A 19262-nucleotide genomic window follows, 5' to 3' on the forward strand; every position below is an offset into this window, starting at 1 on the left:
GAGTAAAACAGTTAGCTACCTACAAGGGAGTACCCATACGACTGTCAGCTGATTTCTCAACAGAAACTATGCAGGCCAGAAGGGAGTGGCAAGAAATATTCAAAGTGATTAACAGCAAGAACCTACAACTAAGATTACTCTGCCCAGCAAAGCTATCATTCAGAATTGAATGTCAGATAAAGAGCTTCACAGACAAGAAAAAGCTAAAAGAGTTCATCACCACCAAACCAAGATTACATGAAATGCTGAAAGGTATTCTTTAAGAAGAGGAAGAAGAAGAAAAAGGTAAAGATAAAAATTATGAACAACAAAATGACATCAAATACATACCTAACAACAAGTGAATCTAAAAATCAAGTGAATAAAAAATCCGATGAACAGAATGGACTGATGAATATAATAGAATCAGGGACATAGAAAGGTAGTGGACTGACAATTCTCAGGGGGAAAGGGGTTCAAGGGGTGTGAGAAGAGATTGGACAAAAAATCTTACACCTATGGATGAAGACAGTGGCGGGGGGTAAAGGCATGGGGTGGGGTGGGGAATTAGGTGGAGGGGAGCTATGGGGGAAAAAAGAGGAACACCTGTAATAATCTGAACAATAAAGATTTACTTTTAAAAAAGAGTGAGGTGCAGAATAGAAGAAGAAGAAGAAGAAGAAGAAGAAGAAGAAGAAGAAGAAGAAGAAGAAGAAGAAGAAGAAGAGGAGGAGGAGGAGAAGGAGGAGGAGGAGGAGGAGGAGGAGAGGTAAAATATAAACAATAAAATGGCAACAAATCAACAATAAAATCAAAATAAATAATAAACAAGAAACTAAAGAACAAAATAAACTGCTGAATAGAATAGAATCAGAGATATGGAAATATGGAACAGACTGAAGAATCTCAGAGGGATGTGGGGAGAGAAGGTGGAAAGAGCTTAACCAAAGGTCTCACCTATGGACACAGACAGTAGGGCAGTGAAGGCCTGGGGTGTGGCAGTAACTGGGTGGAAAGGGGAAATGGGGGGGGGCATCTATAATACTCTCAACAATATATATTCTTTTAATAATAGACCCTGACTACTTATTTCACTAAAACCTATAAAATCTGAGTGAAAAAAAAGGAGTTACCAACCATTGTGGGTAGAAAACAGGTTTAGGTCTTTCAATGGAATAATAATGCCCACCTGGAAGTACTGATAGGAAACAATAACAGGATTTTCCAGAAGCAGTAGTTCAAGGTCAAGGGCAGACACTGACAACACTGCAAGGTCATCAGCTTGTTCAGAAGGACTTGGGTAAAATTGTGCTTCCAAAGACCAGGAGTGTTCTCAGGTGGGGGAGCTCTATTGGAGCAGACTTCCAACTGGGTGGGGTCATGATTGGATACTTTAGTTGCTGCCATGGGCACAATGCATGTGTCCCTCAAATAGTCACACATTAAAACCCAATGCTCAAGGAGATGGTGTTAGGAGGGGGGGGGGGTGCTGGGGACCTTCTTAGGTCTTGAGGATGGAGTTCTTCTGAGTGAGATCCATACCCTTAAAAAAGAGGGCTGAGAGCCAAGATGTTGTGCTCAGTGTTTGAGTATCAACCTATGAACCAGGAGGTCACGGTTTGATTCCTGGTCAGGCTAGATGCCCTAGTTGTGGGCTTGATCCCCAGTGCAATGTGTGATGGAGGAAGCCAATCAATGGTTCCCTCTCATCATTGATGTTTCTATCCCATTCTACCTCTCCCTTCCTTTATGAAATCAATAAAACTATATTTTATTTAAAAAGTGGGTTGAGGAAGCTCTCTTGGTCCATCCAACCTCTGAGATTACAGAAAAAAAAAATCAGCCACTAGGACCTGTGTCCTCACCAGAATCCCAACCTGCCCTCATCAAGTCTTGGATTTTCCAGCCTCCATACTTGTGAATCCCCCACTCTGTGGACTGTGTCACAGCCCCAAGAATGATGGAGTGTGGTGTCATATGACCACCGGGAGTGACCCTGGAGCTTCACTGCTGCATTGGTTGTTCAAAGTACACCCTGCGTTTCCCCTCAGTGATGGGCAAGGGCAGCATTTATCTGATGTGTCCTTCAACAAACAGAGTCTCCTGGAGGAAAGTCAGGGGAGGCTCTGACACAGCTGTGGTGGAAAGGCAGCAAGAGAGTTGGGGGAAGGCATGAGCCCTTTCAGTACCTCCCACATCAGCACGCAGCAAGGCAGAAGGTCACTGGAGGTGAAATCTGTAAATGCCTGGTCCTCCCAGTCATCAAGTCACAGGGAGACAGCTGATGTCCTCCTGACACCGTGGACACCAAGGCCATGTGGGAGGACCTTTGGCCAAGGGACTTTAAGGGTGCATTTAGGTTTGACCATTTTAACTTAAGGATGTCATTCTCCCAAACTTTCCAGAGATTGTATGTAATAATGACAGTGGGTACTTGAATCCTAGTGGCTCCCTACAGAGCGTTGAATAATGATTCCTGTGATGTAAGCCTGTGGATGAGTCACTTGTTGTAATTGTTGGTTACCCATTGCGGGGGAGGGGGGAAGAGGCTGATCACAGAGTGTGTCTGGGGCAGATAAAAGGCTCTAAGTGAGCAGGCTCCTTGGCCCCCACCTCTCTCTCTGCTCTGATGGATCTGCCACCACTGAAGGACTTGGGCAATGGTTATGTCTGGAAAGCACAGAAGAGCAGACTTGCAGGATCCCAGCCCTGGGAGCTGGAGGTGGGGAGGAAGCTCTCTCTGGGTATGGACACGTGGACCAGGACACATGAAGAATTTACTCTGAGCTGGAATATCCTGGCCCTGTGGGTGGGACATGATTGTAAATTTTCTAGGGTGTAACTGATGACGGTGGTGTTAACAACAACAGCTGCACTGCAGCACACAGACGAGCCACCCCTCACTAACATGTCCATGCTCACAGGAGGTACTAGTCCCTCTGAGCTCAGGGGACTGTCCCCCAGGGATTTCCCTCCTCTGTACCTAAGAGGAGGAGCCCATGAAAATGGGGGAGTTCCTTCTGCTGATAAGCCAGACCCAGCACCTGTCCCTGCAATCTCAATTTTCCCCAGGAGTCAACCCAGAGGTAGCACCATGAAGTGTGGGCTGAGCTGGGATCTCGCTTTGATGTTCTTACATGGTAACTTTATGGAGAAGCTGGGGCCTTGTGAGTGTGAGTGTGTGTGTGTCCCTGATCCTAATGAGAACTCTCTTGTCTGAAGGTGTGCAGTGTGAGGTGCAGCTGGTGGAATCTGGGGGAAGCTTGGTGCAGCTTGGGGGATCTCTGAGACTCTCCTGCAAAGGTTCAGGATTTACGTTCAGTGACTATTATATACACTGGATCCAGCAGACCCCAGGAAAGGGATGGGAGTGGGTAGGTTTAATAAGAAACAAAGCCAACAGTCACACCACAGAATACGCTGCGTCTGTGAAAGGCAGAATCACTGTCTCCAGAGATGATTCCAAAAGCACTGCCTACCTGCAAATGAGCAGTCTGAGAGCCGAGGACACAGCCTTGTATTACTGTGCAGAAGACACAGTGAGGGGAAGTCAGTGTGAGCCCAGACACAAACCTCCTTACATCCAAGGCTGTTAACAGCAGGGGGCGCGCAGGGCACATAGACTTTATGTTGCAGCCCCAGGAGCAGTTGGTGTTGGTGCTTATGGCTGTTTCCTCTGAGGGTTCTTGGTTTCCTCTCCATATAATTGTTTATCCAAATGTCTCTCTAGTCCTATGCCTCTGTGACTACCACCGATGGCTCTGTGTCTCAGCAGTTTTATTATAGTAGTAGGAACAGTCTCACATGCAGCACAGGTGAAGTTTCTTGTTTGTAGGAAAAGAAATGCAGAGGGTGAGGGTACAAAGTGGCTTGGATGTAGGTGGATCTCTCTCACCTCCTCCCAGAAGCAACAGGAAATTACAACTAAATTGGGGATCATTCACCCTGAATTACCAAATAAAGACTATCTGAAGAGGAGACATTTCCCTGGTTGGCAGGCCATGTGATGAAGAGATAGCTCAGCTGCATAGGTTCCCCTGAGAGGTATGAAGCCTAGCAGCAGACTAGGCCCCACCTGGAGTGACAGATATGTGAATAGGAACCCACATAGCACCCAGATGTGAAATGCAGGGAGGTTTCTGTCTGCAAAGGAGAGGCAGAGCCCACTGGAGACAAAGCTACCCCTTTAAAGGGCCAATGAGCAAAATGTGTCTTAGCAGCCATTCATGCTGTGCTCCAAGGAAGGAGGGTGGCCAGATGGCAGTTGCCTCAGGAGAGTTGGGATGGCAGGCTTTGGGTAGGGACAGGGGGAAGAGCCTCCAAGACACTGTACTGAGCCCTCCTCTATCCTTCAGCAATCCAGGGAGGAGCAATCCACACCCAATGGCATCAGCCTGGGGAAAGCAATTCCCCCACCTCTGGAACCCTGTCACTCCACCCTGCATCATAAGTCTGCTGAGGAGTCAGGGCACAGGCCTGGGCATAGGCGTCAAGACCCAATAACAACAGGAGAGTCCACATAACCCACAAAGGGACATTTCAGAGCACCCAGCTCAAGACATCAAAGAGAATGCACCAGTGGGGCTCACAGGACACCCTCACATAAGGCCTCCCTACAAAGACTGGGAGTTATTTTAGCTCCATCTAATACATAGAAAGAAACACAGAGACTGCCGTTTTGGGGAGGCTAGGAAACAGGCCCCAGAACAAACAAGAAGAATCTACAGAAAACAAGCTAAATCAAATGGAGGCAAGCAATTCATCAGATACAGAGTTCTAAGTAATTGTTATAAGGATGTTCAATGAACTTGGTAGGAAATACAGTGGCATAAAAAATTACATAGAGACTATGAATAAGAACCAGTTGAAAATTAACAACACCATTTCTGCCATCGAGGATACAATGGATAGAACTAAAAGTAGGTTGGATGAAGCAGGGGATCGAATCAGTGATTTGGGAGAAAGTGTAAGGGGAAAACAGTCATTCAGAGAAGAAAAAAAATAGTGAGAATAGTTTGAGGAAAATTTGGGACAACATGGAATGAAACATCTGCATCATAGCAGTATCAGAATGAGGAGACACTGAGCAAGTGATAAAAAAACAAAAAACCCATTTGATAAAATAATGACAGAATATTTACCTAAACTGGTAAAGGAAAAAGACGCAAAAGTCCAGGAAGCACAGAGGGTCACAAATATGATGAACCCAAAGAGTCCAACAACAAGACACATAATTATAACAAATATTAAATGACAGATATTAAAGGCAAAGAGAGAATCTTAAGAATATCAAGAGAAAGGTACTTAAATACTTTAAGGAAGGTAATTATAAGGCAGTTCCCATAAGACAGTCCACTGATTTCTCACAGAAAACTTTCAGGCCAGAAGGGATTGGCAGAAATATTCATTGTGATGAAAAATAAGAACTTACAAACAGACTACTTTACCAGCAAGGTTTTTAGAATTGAAGATGAAATAAAGATTTTTCCAGACAAGAAGAAGCTAAAGGAGTTTTTGTTTGTTTGTTTGTTTGGTTGGTTGGTTGGTTGGTTGGTTTTGTGTGTGTGTGTGTGTGTGTGTGTGTGTGTGTGTGTGTTTCCCCATCAAACTAGTATTACAAGAAATGTTAAAGGGTCCGCTGGAAGAAAGAGGAAGAGGAGGGGGAAGAGAAAATGAAGAAAAATACAGAGGTAAAAACACAAAAAGGCAATAAATATATACCAATCAATTATCACTTTTAATGTAAATATCTTAAAGGCTACAATCGAAGGACATAGGGTAGCTATTTGGATAAGAAAGCAAGTCTCACATATATGCTGACCACAACTGACAAAATCCAGAATGAAAGATACACACAGAGAAAAGTAAAGGGATAAAAAATAAATGTCATGCAAATGGAAATGAAAAAAAAAAAAACACAACAAAAAACTGGGGTAGTATTACTTATATCTGACAAAATAAACTTTGAAACAAAGACTATAGAAGAGAAAAAGAAAGACTCTACATAATAATAAAAGGAACAATCCAACAAGAGGATATAAGTCTGATATAAGTCTCATAAACATTTATAAACACAACAGGGGAGGACCTAAATATATAAAGAAAATCTTGAGGCAGGCCTGTGTTGCTAAGTGGTTGAGCTCTGACCTATGAACCAGGAGGTCACAGTTGGATTCCAGTCAGGAAACATGCCCATAATGTAGGCTCTATCCCCAGTACCTTGTATGTAGGAGGCAGCCGATCAATGATTCAGTCTCATCATTGAAGTTTCTTTCTCTCTCTCCTTCTCCCTTCCTCTCTTAAATCAATAAAAAGACATTTAAAGAAAGCAAATCTTGAAGGACACAAAAGAAGATATTTACAGTAATACGTTCATTGTATTGAACTTTAACACCCAATTGACATCAATGGATAGATCTTCCAGACGGAAAATCAATAAGAAAACACAGATCTTCAATGACATACTAGAGCAGATGGATTTAATTGAATTCTTTAGAGCATTCCACCCCAAAGGAGCAGAATGTACATTATTTCCAAGGGCATATGAAACATTTTTTAGGATAGACCACATGTTAGTACACGAAGCAAATCTCAGTAAGTTTAAGAAGATTAAAATCATTTCAAGCAGCTTCTCTGACTATAATGTTATGAAATTATAAATCAAACATAACAAAAAAAAACAACACACAAACACACAAAGTCTTTGAGGCTAAGGAACATGTTACTGAACAATAAATAGGTTATCAAAGAGATCAAGAAATAAGTCAAAGTTACCATAAAACAAGTGAAATGAGAACACAACAACCCAAATCTACGTGACACAGCACAAGCAGTTATAATAGGGAAATCCAAACTAGCACAAGCCTACCTCAGGAAAGAGGAACAAGGATAATAATCTAACGCTACACCTAAAGGAACTGGGATAAAAAACCTGGAGTGAGTACAAGGACAGAAATAATGAAGATCATAGAGGAAATAAACAAAACATAGTCTAAGGAAATTAATGAAACAAAGAGTTGGTTCATTGAAAAGATAGACTAGATTGTCAAACTTTTAAACAGACTAGTCAAGAAAAAAAGATAGAGCACACAGCCCTAGTGGGATTGGCTCAGTGGATAGAGAATCAGCCTGCAGAATGAAGGGTCCTGGGTTCCATTCTGGTCAAAGGCACATGCCCGGGTTACAGGTTCAGTCCCCAGTGGGGCACATGCAAGAGGCAGCTGATCAGTGGTTCTCTCTCATCATTGATATTTCTGTCTCTCTCTCCCTCTCCTTTCCTCTCTGAAAATAATAAAAATATATTTTAAAAAAGATAGTGCACATAAATCCTATATAATAAAGAGGTAATATGCAAATTGACCATCATTCCAACACACAAGATGGCCACCCCGTGTGGTCAAAGATGGCTACCCCCATGTGGACACAAGGTGGCCACCACAAAAGGGCCAGCAGGGGAGGGCAATTGGGGGCAATCAGGCATACAGGGGAGGGCAGTTGAGGGGGACCCAGGCCTGCAGGGGAGAGCATTTGGTTGCAACCAGGCCTACAGGGGAAGGCAGTTAGGGGAGACCAGGCCTGAGGAGAGAACAGTTGGGTGTGACCAGGACAGCAGGGGAGAGCAGTTAGGGGTTACCAGACCTACAGGGAAGGGCAGTTGGGGGGAACTAGAACTGCAGGGGAGGGCAGTTGGGGGCAATCAGGCCTGCAGGGAAGGACAGTTGTGGGGGATCCAGGTCTGCAGGGGCAGGCAGTTGGGGGTGACCAGACCTGCAGGGGAGGGCAGTTTGGGGGGGACCAGGCCTGCAGGGGAGGGTAGTTAGGGGTGACCATGCCTACAGGGAAGGGCAGTTGGGGCGAACTAGAACTGCAGTGGAGGGCAGTTGGGGGCGATCAGGCCTGCAGGGGAGGACAGTTGGGGTGCCCCATCTGCTGGGACCACTTCCCCTCGCTGCTCAAGCTCACAGAGCACAAGGTCATGCACAGCAAGATCCTGGACACGGGGAACTACTGCATCTGCAAGCTGCCACTGCAGAGCAGAGCGAGGAGGAGTTCCTGAAGCACTGCCAGATGCACCCCGACCTGCACAACTCACTCACCGGCTTCCGCTGCGTGGTCTGCATGCAGAAGGTCACCTCCACGCTCGAGCTCAAGATCCACGGCACCTTCCACATGCAGAAGACTGGCAGCGGGGCCGCGGTCCAGGCCACGGGGTATGGCCTGCACTTTGGGAAACTGTACAAGTGCGTCTCCTGTCTCAAGGAATTCCGCTCCACGCAAAACCTGGTGAAGCTGGACATCAATGGGCTGCCCTATGGGTTGTGCGCGAGCTGCATGAACCTCAGCAAGAATGGAAGCCGGGGCCTCACCATCCCGCCAAGCGCTGCCAGGCCAGGCTTGGGCCAGAACGAAGGTCTGGGCACCTTTGAGGGGAAAGTCAAGGCCGGGGGTCCAAAGACGCACTGCTCCAGCTGCAACATCAAGTTTGAGTCTGAGAGCGAGATGCAGAGCCACATGCAGGCCGTGCATCTGGAGCTGCTGCCCAATGGCAGTCAAGCACAGCTGAAGACCCCGCAGGTCTAGCCCATGTCCCAGATCAGCCCCTCCCAGGCGAACGAGAAGAAGACATATCAGTGCATCAAGTGTCAGATGGTTTTCTACAACGAATGGGATATTCGGGTGCATGTTGCAAATCACATGATTGATGAAGGACTGAACCATGAATGCAAGCTCTGCAGCCAGAACTTCGAATCCCTGGCCAAACTGCAGTGCCACCTGATCGAGCACAGCTTCAAGGGCATGGGGGTCACCTTCAAGTGCCCCGTGTGCTTCACAGTGTTTGTTCAGGCAAATAAGTTGCAACAGCACATTTTTTCTGCCCACGGACAAGAAGACAAGATCTATGACTGTACACAATGTCCACAGAAGTTTTTCTTCAAAACAGAGCTGCAGAATCACACAATGACCAAGCACAGGAGCTAGTGGGAGCGCAGTCTGTGGAGACTTCCTTCTGAGGCACAAAAAGGGAACATGTTTCACTCTTTGCACGAACCCCTCCTTGTTCATGTATATTATTCAGAGCATTGTATTGTACCATGAACTTGTATTATCCAGACACTGGATATTCATGTGTGTGAACCTGGGAGCACCAGATAGACCCTCTGTATATAAAGTGTTGCACATGTATGATGTTGTCGGAAACTAACACGGTCTCATGAAGACGAGTGGACTTGGGCCCTATTCAGGTAATATAGGAAAAGAATGTGAGCAGAATGGCTTAAGAGGAAGTATTTTCAAGGAAGACCAAGTTCAGGCACCTGCATGATGCAGGCGGCGCCATTGGACTTGCTGTCATGGACCCTTCAGCCTAGACTTTCTCTTTTTGGTAAATCAGCATTAAATCCGAGACTATTTTTTCATTGCCGAAGATTCTTGCAAACCATGAAGAGACGTTCTCATGGTGCAGCCCCCACTGGATACGGCCCATATGTATGTTTGTGCACCTAGCGATGTGACAGGTAGCATCACTATATATGCAATAGTTGTTATGTAGAGTGTCGGCGAGTTTCCTGGAGAGATTGAGGTTCTGAGTATTCAAGGTTCCATGTGATCTCTCACACCAAACTCACAGATTGGTTGGACTAACCTGTATGGTACTGTTGTTCATGTTTACTCCACCCTGGACCTGGAGATGACTGGAGTTTTCCAAGAGGAAATAAATTCAGTTTCCCATTGAAAAAAAAAAAAGAAATAGAAAGGGTTATAATAAACTATCTACACTAATCAAAGAGAAACATGCAAATTAACCATCACTCTTCTATGCCCACGAGCCATGCCCACCAGCCAATTAGGAGTGAGTATGCAAATTATCCCAACCAAGATGGCTGACAACCATGGAGCTGGAGCAAGCAGGAGGGTTGGGTTGCCCCAGCAATGGAGAAAACCAAGCCCCTCCCGCCTAGGCTGGCCCTGTCCTCTACTCAAAGCTACAAAGTTTCAATTATAGAAGATAAATAAATCCCAACAAAAATCTTGGTGGCCGCAGAGCTGTAGCAATCAAGAGGCTTGAGTTGCCCCCGGCAATGGAGGAAGCCAAGCTTCCCGCCCACCCTGGCTGGCACTGGCCTCCACTCAAGGCTGCAAAGTTTCAATTAAAGAAGATAAATAAATTCTAGATACTTGCTTCCAGCCATCCCTGTCCTCGACTCAAGGAGGTGCTGAAAAAAAAAAAAAGGAGGGGCTGAGACCTTGGGTTGCTGGGGGATGATCAGGCCAGGATGGGACGTCAGTGGCCATTGGGGGTAAGCAGACCATCGGGGGGGGGCAGTTGGGGTGAGCAGGCCAGAGGGGGCAGTTTGGAGTGAGCAGTCCAGCAAGGAGGGCAGTTGGGGGTGATCAGGCTGGTGGGTGGGGGCATTAGGGGGCTAGCAGGCTGGCAGGCAGAGTGGTTAGGGGCAATCAGGCAGGCAGGCAGGCAGGTAAGCAGCTGGAGCCAGTAGTCCTGAATTGTGAGAGGGATGTCTGACTGCCAGTTTAGTCCCAATCCCTATAAACCAGCAGTAGGACATCCTTCGAGGGGTCCCAGATTGGAGAGGGTGCAGGCCGGCCTGAGGAACATCCCCCACCCCTCATTCACGAATTTCGTGCACAGAGCCACTAGTTATGAATAACCATATACCAACATATTGGAAAGCATGGGTGAAAATGCTAAATTCTTAGAAGCATATATCCTTTCAAAACTGAATCAGAGGCAATCAGAAAATTGAAATAGTCTAATTCAACCTAATGAAATCATAGCAGGAATAAAAAAATAAAAAACTCCCAGATGACTTCACAGATCAATTTCACCAGACATTTAAAGGAGAACTAACACCTATATTTCTCAAAATATTCCCAAAATTTAAGAGGAAAGAAATCTCCCAAGCTGCCTTCTACTGTCAAATTATCCCTAGATCAGTCTGAGTCTCTGAGCTCCATGGCCAGAGGCCTGCTGACTCTCCCCAGCTCTTCCCACAGCGTCAAGGGCAGAGCAGATCCTGTAAAAACCTACCTGCCCACCTTCATCCACCAGCACCGCTTTCACAGTTCTATCCATCAGTGCACACCCCAGTACGGGGCACAGATAGGAGACCTGAAGCTGAGCCAAGACATGGTGATTGTGGTCCCAAGGTCACATGCAGACATCAGATTTCCCAAAACAAGGTTTTTATAACCTAAACTTAATTAATTCCTCAATCATTACCCACTTCTTCCTCTAAACACAATTGAGCATGACAGGAATTCTTCTATATCCCAATGTATGACGCTGATTTTACAACAGAGTCTAGAGAATAAACACCATAAATGAGGCCATGCAGCTGCTACACGTCCTGCACCAAACTTCCCTGAAGGAATAGGAAGCGAGCTCTGTCTGTGTCTATACATTTCATGCTTCTCACTCCCAGGGACCAACACAGACCTTCTTCTCTACCACAACACTAGGTCCACTGGCTCTAGGCTCACACGCATGTCTTAGTTTATTCTCTGATCACTTTGTAGGGTAAATAGTGTCAGATGGAACTTACTCTATCATGAACATGAACCTCCTGCACTTTTACTTCTTTCTCAGTTTGTGAGGGTTGATTTTTCTTAGTTGTCATTACTGGTGACTGTCAAAGGCATCTCTCATTTTAAACTATCTCCCTTTCTGCCAAAACCGGTTTGGCTCAGTGGATAGAGCATCGGCCTGTGGACTGAAAGGTCCCGGGTTCAATTCCGGTCAAGGGCATGTACCTTGGTTTTGGGCACATCCCCAGTGGGGGTTGTGCAGGAGGCAGCTGATCGATGTTTCTCTCTCATTGACGTTTCTAGTTCTCTATCCCTCTCCCTTCCTCTCTGTAAAAAAAATCAATAAAATATATTTTAAAAAATAAACTATCTCCCTTTCTTTTTATGAAAATTTTCTCTCCTGGGTCTTTGTACAGGTGACCTGGAGAATTTAGGTTCAGTGGGAACTGCACAGGCCCAGATGTGGGGAATTATTTAACATACTAGAGGCCCAGTGCATGAAATTTGTGCACGGGGGAGAGGGTGATCCTCAGCCTAGCCTTCACCCTCTACAATCTGGGACCCCTCGAGGGATGTCCGACTGTGAGATCATGCCTAAACTGGCAGTCGGACATCCCCCTCACAATCCAGGACTGCTGGCTCCCAACCACTCGCCTGTCTGCCTGCCTGATTGCCCCTAACCTCTTCTGCCTGCCAGCCTGATCACCCCCTAACCACTCCCTTGCCAGTCTGATTGATGCCTAACTGCTCCCCTGTCAGACCGATCAACTGCAACTGCCCTCCCCTGCCAGCACAATTGTCCCCAACTACCCTCCTCTGCTGGCCTGGTCACCCCCAACAGCCCTCCCCTACTGGCCGGGTCACCCCTAACTGCCCTCCCCTACTGGCCTGGTCACTCCTAAGTGCCCTCCCCTGCCGGCCTGGTCTCCCCATACTGCCCTCCCCTTCCAGCCCAGTCACCCCCAACTACCCTCCCCTGCTGGCCTGGTTGCCCCTAGCTGCCCTCCCCTGCTGGCCTGGTCACCCCTAATTTCCCTCCCCTGCAGGCCTGATCACCCACAACTGTCCTCCCCTGCTGTCCATCTTGTGGCTGTGGGCACCACCATCTTTGAGGATGTGGCAGTCAATTAGCATATTCCCTCCTTATTTGCTGTGGGTGCCGCCATCTTTGAGGGCAGGGAAGTTAATTTGCAGATTCCCTTCTTATTGGCTGTGGGCACCTCCATCTCTGAGGGTGGGGCATTCAATTAGCATAGTTCCTCCTTATTGGCTGTTGGCACCAATAGAGGGTCAATTAGCATATTCCCTCTTTATTAGAGAGGACATGCACCCTTGGACTTGTCACACTCAGGGACATTGTACTTTCTGTCAGAGTCCAACCCCAGACTACCTATATAGCAGGAAGTCATGCAAATAGGTCCCCCTCTTCTCATAAAAGCCAGCCCAGCCCCAACCCTGCAGCTCTGGGACATGAGCCCACCCTCACGATCCTCAGGTGTTCCCATTCCTGGATCAGGACTGAACAGCCATGGGCTTTGAGCTTAGCTGGGTTTTCCTTGTTGATATTTTAAGAGGTAATTTCATGGAGAACAAGAGACACTGAATATATGAGTGGACAAGACTGAGAGAAACAGTGGATGTGTGAGAGTTTCTGACCAGGAACTCTTTGTGTTTGCAGATGTCCAGTGTGAGTTGTAGCTGGTGGAGTCTGGGGGAGGCTTGTTACAGCCTGGGTGGTCTCTGAGACCCTCCTGTGCAGCCTCTGGATTCACCTTCAGTAGCTACTGGATGACCTGAGTCTGCAAGTCTCCAGGGAAGGGGGCTGGAGTGGGTCTCATACATTAATCCTGATAGAAGTAGCACATACTATGCAGACTCTGTGAAGGACCGATTCACCATCTCCAGAGACAATGCCAAGAACACTCTGTATCTGCAAATGAACAGCCTGAGAGCTTAGGACACAGCTGTGTATTACTGTGCCGCAGACACACAGTGAGGGGAAGTCAGTGTGAGCCCAGACATAAAACTCCCTGCAGGAGAGTCTGCGATCACCAGGGGGCACTCAGGGTCCCTGAACACAAGGACCATCCCAGCAGCAGATGCAGTTGGAGGTTTGGGCTGGTTTCCTGTGTGATTTCCTCTCCATATCACAGTTTCCTTCAGGGAACCTCTGGACTCCTGATTCTGTATTTACCTCTGAAATCTCTGAGTTAGAAGAGTATTTTGTAAACAGAAACAACTTTCTCACATGGACAAACCTCAGACACATAGACACTCTTGTGCCCAAATAATAATCATCTAATCTTCTGACCCAGGTCACTGTAATCTAACCAGAGACTCTGCTGACTCAACTGTGCATCTCAGCTCCTCACAGGTCAGGGTCCCAACCAGCCAGCAGCAGGACAGGAATGTGCTGGACAATGGGCACCAGAGGAGTGTGAGCCCAAAACTAGAGAAGAACCTGGCTTATCATCATGCTAATAGCACCAAGAGTAGGTGAAACCAGACAGAGGCAGGGTGATCCAAAGCAGCTTGGTACACATGTCCAGGTCGAAAACAAACACACATACCAAGTGAACATGGACTGTTTATTCCATGCATAACTGACATCTCTGGGAAGCACAGGAAGGCCCTTCAGGAAGTCAGATCTGCTTTGATGGAGTCAGGAAAAGAGACCAGCTTCGGGTTCTATTTGTCGACATGGTAGCAGAGGGAGAGGATTTCTCCTTCCAGGGGCTTTTGTGGTTTCAATCTCATAATGACAACTAAAGACAAAATCATGATTTCTTATCAAATTTCTCCTGAGTGACAGATGGAGAAGAGGCAAGAATAAGTCGTCAGTTGTCAACGGTCAACTGAAAAATAAGAATATGGCAACATATTTTACTTAACAACTATACAAAATAAGCAAAAAAAAATAGATAAAATGTTATTATGTGTGTTAAAAACTAGGTCTACATAAAATGAGAAGTATAAATACAAGTAAGAAAATGATGATGATGATGATGATGATGATGATGATGATGATGGTAATGATGATGATGATGGTACAGTGATGGTGATGGTGATGATAGAATTGGACAGAGGTCGTGGTCCAAAGTCTTGGTGGGAGTCTTTACTTTATCCAAGGTCATTGGGTTTTTTTACAATTTTTTGTTTATTTTCTAAATATATTTTATTTATTTATTTCAGAGAGGAATGGAGAAGGAAAGATAGAGATATCAACAATGAGAGAGAATCATTGATCAGCTACCCCATGCATACCCCACACTGGGGAATGACCCTCAACCCAAGCATGTTCCCTTAACCAGAATCAAACCTGAGACCCTTCAGTCCACAGGCCAATGCTTTTTCCACTGAGCCAAACTGGCTAGGACCAAGGTCATCAGTTTTTAGAAGGCCTTAGAGTTGGGCCTTTGGGGGTTGAATCTTCCAATGACATCTAAAGAGGAGACTTCTGCTTTTTTTCCTATAAAAAGTCATTGTGTAGACAACAACCATGTCTACAGAAAATGAGAAGAATGATTAAAAGTAAGCAGATGGGGGAGGGTGGGTGGGTGGGGAGTAATCATACAAGAACCTTGGATGCATATATGCATGGCCCATGGCCACAGACACAGGGACAGTGAGGGCCTCGCACAGGGTGGCAGTGAAGAAAAAGAAATGGTGATGTTGGTGATGATTAAGATAATGATGATGATGATGATGATGATGATAATTAAGATGATGAATATGATGGATGAGATAGAGGTCCTGTTCAAAGAAATTATGGCACAAATACAAACACATTGTCACCAGGTCTCCTCCAGTGAGAAGTGTCCACTCTTCCCTGCAAATGTTGAGAGATTTCATAACTGGTACCCCAATGAATTATGCAGCTTGGATGATCCAAGGGGAGGGCATGTGAATAATCACCCCAAAGGTGTCCAAGTGCAGATCCTCTGGACCTCTGGAGGTGATACCTTCTAGAACAGAGACACTGGGAGAATGTGTATGTAGGAAACAGATTAAATTCGCACCAATTTGCAGTGACACATTCTTTATTCTTCCTCTGACTCTGAGGGTTGGTTCTCCTTGGTGTATTACTGGTGACTTTCAAAGGTGTCTCATTTGTATTTTGACCTCCATTTTCTTTTCTTTTTTAATAGATCAAAATTTTTATTTTGATGCGCTCTATGAGAAATGGACTTTCAAAATAACTGAACTTTTGTAAAATCAACAGCAAGTAAATTAGACCCATCCTATATAATAAAGAGGCAATGTACAAATTGACCATCACTCCAACACACAAGATGGCCGCCCCATGTGGTCAAAGATGGGCGCTCACATGTGGACACAAGATGTGGGAATAACCAGAGACTCTGCTGGTTGGCCAGCAGGGGAGGGCAGTTGTGGGCGATCAGGCCAGCAGGAGAGGGCAATTGGGAGGGACCCAGGCCTGCAGGGAAGGGAGTTGGGGGGGAGAGCAGGACTGCAGGAAAGGGCAGTAGAGGGGGACCAGGCCTGCAGGGTAGGGGAATTGGGGGGGACCAGAACTGCAGGTGAGGGCAGTTAGGGACAATCAGGCCAGCAGGGGAGGGCAGTTAGGGGTAACCAGGCTGGAAAGGAGGAAAGTTAGGGGTGACTGGACCTGCAGGGGAGGGCAGTTGGGGGCAACCAGACTGGAAAGGGAGGGCAGTTGGGGGTGACCAGGCCAGCAGGGGAGGGCAGTTAGGAGTGACCAGGCCAGCAGGGGAGGGCAGCTAGGGGCAATTGGGCCTACAGGGGAGCAGTTAGGCATCAATCAGGCTGGCAGGGGAGTGGTTAGGGTGTGATCAGGCTGGCAGGCAGGCGAGTGGTTTGGAGCCAGCAGTCCTGGATTGTGAGGGGGATGTCCGACTTCCCATTTAGGCCAATCCCACATGGATTAGGCCTAAACGGGCAGTCAGACATCCCACGACAGGTCCCAGATTGTAGATCATGCATGCTGGGCTGAGGGACACACACCCCCTCCTCGTTAACGTATTCCGTGCACGGGGCCTCTAGTTCTATATAATAAAACCCTAATTTGCAAATTGAATGACCTGTTGCTATGATGCACACTGACCACCAGGGGCCAGGCGCTCAATTCAAGAGCTGTCCCCTGGTAGTCAGGGCGTTCCCACCAGGCCTCTAGTTTTTATTAAGAATTTTAGCATTATCAATTCCTTTTGTTTTATTTACTCCAATTTTTTTTTTATCCAACAGAAAGCCTTCATCTAAATAGGAATCCACCAGACTTCTAGCTTCTTGATGACATGAATTGGCTCCAGATTACCAGAGCCTTTTATCTGAGAATAGCATCTACAGCTAACTTTGTAGAGTTATCTTGTGATTAGTAAGAAGTTTTGAGGATAATGTTGTTCCTGCAATGTTCACTAAATTTTGGCAGAATTTATCTTCATCAGAACCATGATCAATTGCAGAAATCAGCAGAGCCTGTCTTGCTGCCTTTGTGGCTTCTCTCCAACCCGCAATGATGGTCTGAGGATGAATCTTTTTTGAAATTAAAGATTCTGCTTCCCATAGTAATTCTGCTGCTAAAATGGGAACAGAGGTAATGCCATATCCAACTTCATCATCCTGAACCCTTGACATATCAACTAACACTTTAGCTGCTGGATTATCAACACGGATGTCTTTTAGAATAGCTGCACCATCATTTGGTCACAATAAGAGAGACATATTCTCCACTGCTTCCCAGAATTGTGTCAATTACTTTGGGTCCCAAGGTGCTCTTTACCAACTCTCCCTTAGTGATGGACCAATAAAGGAAGACAGATGACCTGTCTCTGCTCTCTCTTCATCAGCGACAACCTGGAAGATGTTGACAGGTGCCAGGGAAAGGGATGCCACGGTTCCAAAGAGGTGGCCCCTCACTCTTCTCCCTCTCAGCTCAAGGTCTGGAACTCTGGGGAGAGAAGCCAGATGTGACGCCACATGCTCTGCAATGAGGGTGGGGCTTCAACATCTCCTGCTGAGCACTGCTCACAGCAAAAGGGCTAACCTCTATTTTCTTCTGTGACCACCTCTGATTTTGCCCACAGGGTCGACCACTATGACTATCATGTGAGAGGCATCGCTCCACAGTTGCTATTTTACACAGTGTCACAGCTCATTTTCCCCAGTAGATTAACTCCTTCCTTCCTGGGAATGAGCAAACCTGAGTAACCCATGCAAACCCCCATATTCATAGGCATACCTGGTGTATTTTCTTCTTTGTGATCAACAGTGTGTATCAGTCTCCATCCAGGCACATCTCCCCCCTCTGGCCAGGTCAGACCCAGGCACATCTGTAAACACCAAGGGCCTGGAACCCTGATGACAACAGCCTCACCTGTTCTGGGTGCCAGGTGCTCTCCCCAATGCTGTCCTGGGACAGGTCAGCCCACATGTCCAGGAGCTCACCAAAGGGCCAGCATGTTCTCCTTGAACTGCTCCTGGGGGCTCTTCCAGGACCTGCATCCAGGGGTTAGAGTTTATGACTTAATTCATCCAACAATATTATTCACCTCCCAGGTGGTAAGACTTTGCACTCTAGGCTTTGTTCGTGAAAAAACATGGAGGAAATGACCTTTCAGAGGCTAAAAGCAATGGATGAAAATCACTCCCTGCAGAGGTGTGCCCACTTCCTCGTCTCCCAGAGTGAGCAGGGCGGGCTATGCTGTCCTCTCCACTGAGACGTACTCATATGATCTTGGGCACAATCCTAGAATTCACAGGCACGGGGTCTCAGCGGCTGTATTCAAGGGCCTGGTTCCTGGGCAGGGAACTGCCCTCTGTCCATGGTGAGTCTGTTCACTGTGCTCACCGCTCCCTGCAGCTCCTCTGACAACAGTCACAAAGGGTCCCCCACAAATATCAGAAAACATGTTCCCTGAGCTAAACAGGCACTGCTGTGTCGCATGGTGGACACTCCAGGATGCTTAGTGTGCACACCAGGCCGGGTGACAACACCTCCCACCTGCAGGTTGAGGGCCTGGCACTACAGGCCTTTGATGCGGAGGGTTATGATCCTCAGGTTCTCCCTCGAGGCGGCCGCCTGAGGCCCAGGGCGTCTTTGTAGAGAACCACCTGCATAAAAGTAGCAGGACTGGGGATGCTACTCTTTCAAAAATGCCAGGGAAGGCTTTCCAGTGGCAGACATGCCTGCCTTGACTTAGGAAACTGGTTCAGACACCTGTCCTCAGATTGTGAGGCTCATAACAACCACTAGGGGGCACTGTCATCTCCACAATCCTTTTTCAGGATGTCTTCTGAGAGGTTTTATGTGCAACCTGCACTGGACAACCTTAAAAGTCCCACTTTCCGTCCTGGCAGAGTGTGTCTCTCACTATTCACAGCCAAGCTTCTAGAATGTGCAGACCAGTCGTGTGCCTCTGAGTCCTGGCCCAGGCACCCTGGTCCACCGGCCCTCCTCATGTGACCTCAGGGAGGGAGGAGCCCCCTGGCAGCTCAGACAGGTCCTCAGGAGAACACATGCAAATGTGGCGCCTCCCCTGCTCATGAAAGCCTGCCAGGCTGGGTCCCTGCAGACCCTGAAGAGGAACCCTCCTGTGTGAGCCCCTCAGTGTCCACATCATGGGGTCTGCGCTCATCTGGGCTGCGCTTCTCTTCGCTGTCAAAGGTGCGTCCCTGTGCATCAGGCTCATGGGGTCTGGGTGACACGGGGCAGTTCTCAGTCTGTGTCTCTGTTTCCAGGTGGCTTGTGCCAAGTTCAG

At 47.0% G+C, this 19262-nt stretch overlaps 1 pseudogene across 1 annotated transcript in view; it reads right to left on the minus strand.

Annotated features, from left to right (window-relative positions):
* LOC307094708 (T-complex protein 1 subunit beta-like) overlaps positions 1-17660 on the minus strand; it is a 250724-nt pseudogene extending 233064 nt beyond the window's left edge. The window contains exons 1-2 of the transcript in view: positions 17644-17660; positions 16832-17452 (exon numbers count right to left, since the gene is read on the minus strand). The product of the transcript in view is annotated as a T-complex protein 1 subunit beta-like (transcript). The remainder of the gene's footprint in view (positions 1-16831; positions 17453-17643) is intronic.
* Between the last annotated feature and the right edge of the window lie 1602 nt (positions 17661-19262).

This window comes from Cnephaeus nilssonii (genome assembly GCF_951640355.1).
Source record: "Cnephaeus nilssonii genome assembly, chromosome: 23".
NCBI lineage: Eukaryota > Metazoa > Chordata > Mammalia > Chiroptera > Vespertilionidae > Cnephaeus > Cnephaeus nilssonii.